The following is an 8811-nucleotide window of genomic DNA, read 5'->3' on the forward strand; positions in this document are numbered from 1 at the left end:
TTTTGCCACATTTCATTTTTTTATTAGAGAAATAAAAAAAACCTGATATTTTCAAGAAAAAAAAGGCTAATAAAAAAAGATAACGATTTGTTAAATTCTAATACTTTTAAATATCATATGAAATTCAATATGAAAATTAATATGTAATTAAAAAAAAAAAAAAAAAACCTCTAGCCAAGTTTTGCACTGATTTGACAATAATGCAAGTCATTTGAGGCATATTATGTTACCAAACTTCCGGACTCTAAATAATAATATAAAAAAATAGTAATAATAATAAATCAGGCCATCTACAGGAGACAACACTTGTTGGGTTTTGTTAGCATTAGCAGCTTTGTTTTGGTTCTGCATACTATTTTAACCTAAATTTATATAATCATATATATATATTCTTTATTCAGTGGAAAGAATTCACTTAATTTGATTGGTTTCGGATACACTATCGCACAATATAGTTGATAGTCATATAAGACAGCACACGCACCGCCACTTAATGGCGGGACGTTTGGTGATCGTGCAATAATGCAGGGGATTTTGCCCTGTCAATTTTGTCATCCCCCCAATGTTGATGCCTGTATGTGGTCTTTGACCAAAAATAACCTCATATTTGGCAATTTAAGCCCCAAAAGTGCAAAGTTGTCACTTTGTACTTCAGAGTGGACAAACTGTAGAATGAAGTGCCGTCGGTGCCGGCATGCCCCAGCCCTGCCCCTTCATTATAAAATCATCTATCTATGTTTGTGTGCATTTTCTTTACTTTTGAGAAATTGCCTTGGTGCCCTTCTCAAATTTTCAACAGTTGCCATGATGCCCTCTTGAAATATTACAAATTGCCGTGCTGCCTTGCCTTTTCAGTGAAAATCCAAGACATACAATTATCAACTTGCCCTAAAAAAGTTGTTGTGACCCTTCAGATCCTTAATTCGAGGGCTGAAACCACTGTCAAATTATGATCACATTTATAACCAAAACGTGATAAAAAGTTGATTATCTGTTTCATTTTATTTACATACTTATCACTTGCATAGTCAAGCAGGGCTGTAGCCAGGATTTGTTGAAAAAAGTGCTATAATTTCAATATTTTTACACAAGAAAAACCTTTTGAAGTCATGTTTAACTGCTAACGAATACTAGTTGTCGATAATATATTTCCAAAACGGTAAAAGTTTTTACAGAAAAAGAACGGACCATTTTTTGGAGGGCGCTTCACACCTTCTGCACCCCCTGGCTACAGGCCTGTTGCCATGGTTATTAATAAAAACCAGTATATCATTATGAAATGAATGAGCAGTAAGTGAATTTCTTATAAATTAATTAAAAATTATATTTTACACAGATTATATATGTAATAAAATTACAATTATATGAAAAGTATATTTGATTTGGCATTAATTGAGTAATCAATGTAATGTTTCGCCATATAAGCTTCCATACACTTAAAACAAAAGCAATATCTTAAGGGGGCACTACACCCCTCGATACATTTGTGTCTATTTTTGCATTTTTCTCAAAAACTAATAATACACTGGTAACAAAAGTTATGTGTATTATAGGGGCAAGGAATCCAATTACTACACTGGAATTTCAGTGACCCAAGACAAGAGGTTCGTTATTTATGATAAGAAATAAGGTACCGCTATGATGTACCTTATTTCCTATCATATATGCTGAAACCTTGAGTTACTGAAATTTCAGTAACTCAATTGGATTCCTTGCCCCAATAATATACATAACTTTTGTTACCAGTGTGTTATTATTTTTTGAGAAAAATGCAAAAATAGTCACAAATTTACCACAGGGGTGTAGTACCCCTTAAAGACATTAAGCATAAATTACCACATCATGTACTATTAGTAGGGTCATATTTGGACCTCCAGTGACCATCATTTCTGAACAGCAATTTTTTGATGGATTCTTGTACTTTGGGGTATTTTAAACAAAATAAGCTCCTATGTCCCTCACCAAAGTGTGGGCATTAGCTGAAAGGCCAAAATCCAAAATGGCCGCCCGGCCTTTTTGCAACCAGGTGAAGACCGGTCATCTTCTGAATGCTTTGGTCGTTTGAAGTCATTAAGGTGTCATTTTCGACTAATTTTGTGGTGAGAAATCCATTAAAGGCATTATTTTACCCCTTTTTGGCCATCTTCGTCATCAAATCCAAGATGGCCGCCTTTGGCTGTACTAGAAATACATTAAATTATACAGTACATTGAGAAACAACTCATAAAAATGTATTACAAGTGCACTTAATTCATCGTTTTGATTCAATGTTTGTAATATTTATTCACAAATGAGATCGTCTGCTACTGAAAACAATCCAAAATGGCCGCCCATAGCAACCAAAATCCTCATAGCAACGCATCAAAATACCAAAAAATCAACGTTTTTTGACATATATGTGCATTTATTATACCTATTCTTAGTAAATCAAGGTTGACTGATTGTAAGAAAGTGAAAGAATGGTCATAGGGGGATGAGGTAAACAAAAAGTTCAAAATGGCTGCCCTTAACAACCAAAAACATCACAGTAATGCAGTAAAACTACTATAAAATAAGTGATTTTTGACCTTAATGTGTATGTAATTAGTCTTATCCTAGCAAATCGAGGCCTATTAATTAAATGAAGATACCAGTTTGATCAAAGGAGGTCAAACAAGTCCAAAATGTTCAAAATGGCCGACCAAAGTAGACCATAGCAACCACATTTTACCTAGCAACGCAATAAAATGTCTATAAATCATGCACTTTTTGACCTGGTTGAGTATTCAATGTGTCTTTTTCTAAGTAAATCATATCCTATTGATGGAATGAAGATAACAATTTGGTCAAAGGTGGTCAAACTACTGAAGAAATATCCAAAATGTTCAAAATGGCCGACCAAAGCAGACCATAGCAACCACATTTTACCTAGCAACGCAATAAAATGTCTATAAATCATGCACCTTTTGACCTGGTTGAGTATTCAATGTGTCTTTTTCTAAGTAAATCATATCCTATTGATGTAATGAAGATAACAATTTGGTCATAGGTGGTCAAACTACTGAAAAAATATCCAAAATGTTCAAAATGGCCGACCAAATGAGACCATAGCAACCACATTATTACCTAGCAACGCAATAAAATGTCTATAAATCATGCACTTTTTGACCTGGTTGAGTATTCAATGTGTCTTTTTCTAAGTAAATCATATCCTATTGATGGAATGAAGATAACAATTTGGTCAAAGGTGGTCAAACTACTGAAAAAATATCCAAAATGTTCAAAATGGCCGACCAAATGAGACCATAGCAACCACATTATTACCTAGCAACGCAATAAAATGTCTATAAATCATGCACTTTTTGACCTGGTTGAGTATTCAATGTGTCTTTTTCTAAGTAAATCATATCCTATTGATGGAATGAAGATAACAATTTGGTCAAAGGTGGTCAAACTACTAAAAAAATATCCAAAATGTTCAAAATGGCCGACCAAATGAGACCATAGCAACCACATTATTACCTAGCAACGCAATAAAATGTCTATAAATCATGCACTTTTTGACCTGGTTGAGTACTCAATGTGTCTTTTTCTAAGTAAATCATATCCTATTGATGGAATGAAGATAACAATTTGGTCAAAGGTGGTCAAACTACTGACAAAATGTTCAAAATGGCCGACCAAAGGAGACCATAGCAACCACATTTTACCTAGCAACGCAATAAAATGTCTATAAATCATGCACTTTTTGACCTGGTTGAGTATTCAATGTGTCTTTTTCTAAGTAAATCATATCCTATTGATGGAATGAAGATAACAATTTGGTCAAAGGTGGTCAAACTACTGAAAAAATATCCAAAATGGCTGACTAAAGACGGCCATAGCAACCAAATTCCACATAGCAACGCAGTAAAATTACTATAAATCATGTACTTTTTGACCTGGTTGAGTATCAAATGTGTCTTTCCTAATACATGAAAGCACATTGATGGAATGAAGATAGCAATTTGATCAAAGAAGGCCAAACATATCCAAAATATTCAAAATGGTCGAATAAAGGTGACCATAGCAACCAAAATTCAAATAGCAACGCTGTAAAATTAATTAATGAGATTGTCTGCTATACCTCGTAAAATTTAGAAAATTTGTATATTTTTTATATTTTAAAAGTCATTGGCCGTTTTGAACCATAAGGGGTTGTTTCTGACTAATTTAGTGATAAAAAATCCATTCCAGGTACTATTGTTAGGTTTTCTGGCCATCTTCATCATTAAATCCAAGATGGCCGCCATCGGCTGCACTACTAGAAATCCACTGAATTTTGCAGTATGCATTTATTTAAATGAAACCGATAAAACCATGTTTTGAGTGCATCTTATTCACTGTTTTCATTATTAATTCAAAAGCTATTCAATTCTTGCAATATTTATCCACAAATAAGATTGTCTGCTACCTCAACCAAAATGGCTGCCGGCGGCAATTTTGAAATTTGTAAACAATTTTGTATCTTTTGAATGCCCAGACAATTGTCCCAAAATTAGTTTTACCAAATTTTAGAATTTCTAATTAAGAAGTAAATTTTGTAGCCCATTATGAAGATTCTATCTTCATTCCATCAATGTGCTTTCATGTATTAGGAAAGACACATTTGATACTCAACCAGGTCAAAAAGTACATAATTTATAGTAATTTTACTGCGTTGCTATGTGAAATTTGGTTGCTATGGCTGTCTTTTGTCAGCCATTTTGGATATCTTTTCAGTAGTTTGACCAACTTTGACCAAATTGTTATCTTCATTCCATCAATAGGATATGATTTACTTAGAAAAAGACACATTGAATACTCAACCAGGTCAAAAAGTGCATGATTTATAGACATTTTTATTGCGTTGCTAGGTAAAATGTGGTTGCTATGGTCTCCTTTGGTCGGCCATTTTGAACATTTTGGACTTGTTTGACCTCCTTTGATCAAACTGGTATCTTCATTTAATTAATAGGCCTCGATTTGCTAGGATAAGACTAATTACATACACATTAAGGTCAAAAATCACTTATTTTATAGTAGTTTTACTACACTACTGTGATGTTTTTGGTTGCTAAGGGCAGCCATTTTGAACTTTTTTTTTTACCTCAACCCCCTATGACCATTCTTTCACTTTCTTACAATCAGTCAACCTTGATTTACTAAGAATAGGTATAATAAATGCACATATATGTCAAAAAACATTGATTTTTTGGTATTTTGATGCGTTGCTATGAGGATTTTGGTTGCTATGGGCGGCCATTTTGGATTGTTTTCAGTAGCAGACAATCTCATTTGTGAATAAATGTTACAAGCATTGAATCGGTGTTCAATTTATAATACAAACGATGAATTAAGTGCACTTGTAATACATTTTTATGAGTTGTTTCTCAATGTACTGTATAATTTAATGTATTTCTAGTACAGCCAAAGGCGGCCATCTTGGATTTGATGACGTAGATGGCCAAAAATGGGTAAAATAATGCCTTTAATGGATTTCTCACCACAAAATTAGTCGAAAATGACACCTTAATGACTTCAAACGACCAAAGCATTCAGAAGATACCGAAAATTCACTTTTTCAAAATGGCCGCCGCCGGCCATTTTGGATTTTGGCTTCTTCCAGCTAATGCCCACACTTTGGTGAGGGACATAGGAGCTTATTTTGTTTAAAATACCCCAAAGTACAAGAATCCATCAAAAAATTGCTGTTCAGAAATGATGGTCACTGGAGGTCCAAATATGACCCTACTATATTATTAATAGATGGAGAATTAATTTGTTCTGCATATTTGGCACCATGTGACTGTATCCCGGGGACTGTATTTCCCCAACTTACACAAAATTGAATGAATTAACATAGACTTCTCTCTCGAAATATACAAGCACAGCGAGTGACTGTTGATCTATCACGCGTATTGAACCTGTTACCGAAAGGAATTGCCCTGAAGGAGGAAATATCAAAATTTGTCACTTTTGAAAAGCCCACTTTTTTTTCTTTTTTTTTTTTAATTCCCTGAAAAGCCCACTTTTTTCATTGGGATCTAGTCATATGGGAACAGAGCCAAAATCAGAACAAAATTCCCCTAGGTTTAGTCACCAGACCTGACCTTGGGGGGGTGTCAAGATTTAAAAATTTCCCAATTTCTGATCAAAAGCCCCTCCACTGGTTACTCCACTGGGTTTAATGTTTTTAAGATATTGCTTTTGTAAAAAGTGTCCAGATACTTTATGCAGTATAGTCGTTTATACATATTACAAACAAGAACTGTCTTTAAAAAAGACAACACCATGGATGAAGATCATGTTTCATAATTTTGCATTGAGAAGTACTTGGAATATCTAATAAAGTGCTCAATGGAAATCACATCCACCGAGTTTCACGACAATACAGCAGCATATATTCAGACGACCTTAAGAATATTTGCTGCTCAAAGCTGATCATATCAACTAAGTTTCATGACAATCCAACTATTTATTATCAGCAACTGTTAACCTTTATGGTTTTGACGCTTCATGTAATAGGATAGGCCTAATTTGGTAGAGATAACCGGCATTAAAGTTACAGAACTTTGGTGTAAGTGTCAAATCATTGGGATAATCTGCTCACCAACAGACTCACCGGGAACTCCCTGGTCACTGGAGTGTTGTTTATCATCCTTGAGTGACACTGCAAACAATATCTATTATCAGCTGAATATTTAGGCCCCCTGCAGACTTTTTATTCGACATAGAATTATATAATGCAACATGTCTTCGGTAGTTAATTTATTCACATTCTACTTCCAATCATGTTTAACTTCTATCCATGTCTACATAGCACTTTATATATATTAGAGCTTACTAGGGAACAAAAATTGGGTCATTTTGCCGAAAAGTGAGGGGGCACGGCACCCTGACATGCTCCCCCAGATTAAAAGATCTTTTTGGCAAGCCATAAAAAAGGCGATTAGTGGCACATTCATGGGGCACCTTTTCAGTCAGCGGCGGCGCCACGGGGAGGGGGTTAAATTCCCGGTATCCCCCTGTCAGAACTCCCCCAAAAACCCAAAATTACGAAAATTTCCACTTTTGCAGCAAAATTTGGTGACCCCCATGAAATTCACTTTTCAAAAATAAAACGCTCTAAAAAAAGGCTTTTGGTCCCCCCCCCCCAAATTCACTTCTCCATCTCTCCACCCCCCCAATAAAACGCTCTAAAAAGGCTTAGGATATAATGCTTAAATACGCAAATTTTCCTCCTTGCCTGCACTCGCACCCTACTCTTGAATCCCACGTGTTTGCCATGATGCGGTGCGGCAAGGGGGAAATTATTTTTGGCAGGCTGAGGGGAACAAGCAATTTTTCAGGCCGGGGGGGAGGGCCGGTATAAAGCATTTTGGCACGCCGTTCGGAAACAAGTTTTACTGGGCCTGGGTGAATTAGGCCTATTTCTTGCAACCCCGGGCGTGCAATCATTATATAAGCCTAACCTATAACCCTGTGCAATCAAATTACGGGGAGGAGTAGGCAAGAAAGTTTTGGCGACCAGCCGAGAGGGGAGGTCAAGCATTGTTTTGGCGGGGGGGGGCTAAATTTGCCTATTTGGGCCCCCGCCCCCTAGTGCAAGGAAAAAGGAGGGGAAAAGAGGAAAAAAGAGAGGGAGAGGAGGGGCAGAGAGATGGGGAATCCATACGATATGCAATACTATACCATACGATTATTATCAATAAGCCTGGCAAAAAATGTCTATTTGGGCCCCGCCCCCTCTCCCCCCCTCAAGTGCAGGGAAATTTGGTGGATTTGGGCCCCCGCCCCATACAGGCTTGCCTCCCCCCTGGAAAAAAACCCAGCTACGCCGCTGGGGGTTATTGGGTTATTGCGGTCCATTGAATAGACCTATGCACAGTGTCGACTTCCTATTCGATAAGTATAAATTTAATACTCCATTGGTGAGCGACGGGCGACTGGTATTTCACCGAACGCAAGAAAAGGAGTTCTATCTGATTGGCTAGCAATCGATCGCTTAGGTCGCTTAGTAGTCAACTACAAACTCAAAACTGAGCATCGTATTCATTTCGATTGAAATCGATATTCTATTATTGCCGTAAATAAAGAGAGTGATAGTGTGTCAATAATGTACATTGTATTGCAGCTGGATTTTACATGCATTCTTTTATATAAATTTTTTCTCAAAGAGTTGAATATGATCAAAATTTTTACTCAGGATTTCAAATTTTTTACCCGCAAATTGCAGTTAAACATATCCACAGCAAAATACCGGTCCTCACTAATTAGTGTATTTAATTTCCAGTTAGTGTATTTAAGATAAAACCTGACAACAAATAACATTTTCTTGCAATAGAAATATCATATGGGATACTGATATGGTAGGCCGCAACCGCCACAACGTGGAGCTGCTACGCGTAGCTGACTTTTGCTCCGTGGAGCCAAATTGACCAATCATGATCATGTTAGAGTTTTTCATTACTCGGAGGTAAAACTGACTAATTAAGTACGACTTACTCATTACGTGAAGCGAATTTATTCATTAAGAATTTGCCAGACGAGCGTCACGTAGTTGCAAGATATCCTCGGTCACGAAAGTTATGATTCAAAAAGTAGTTTATGAAAAGTACGAACTGACTTATTATTAAGATGGACATGCACTCATAAGAAACTCATACAGTATTGTACATAACTATATAGCTAGGCAGAGTGGTGGTAAACTATGCACACAGTTCTGCGATCTGCAGTGTATCGCCGGGAGCTAATTTGTATAACTTGCGCGGTGTCCCTGCGGAATTCGACCTTCAGCAAACTGCAAACCAG

The sequence above is a fragment of the Amphiura filiformis genome, chromosome 12, assembly GCF_039555335.1.
Source record: "Amphiura filiformis chromosome 12, Afil_fr2py, whole genome shotgun sequence".
Taxonomy (NCBI): Eukaryota; Metazoa; Echinodermata; class Ophiuroidea; order Amphilepidida; family Amphiuridae; genus Amphiura; species Amphiura filiformis.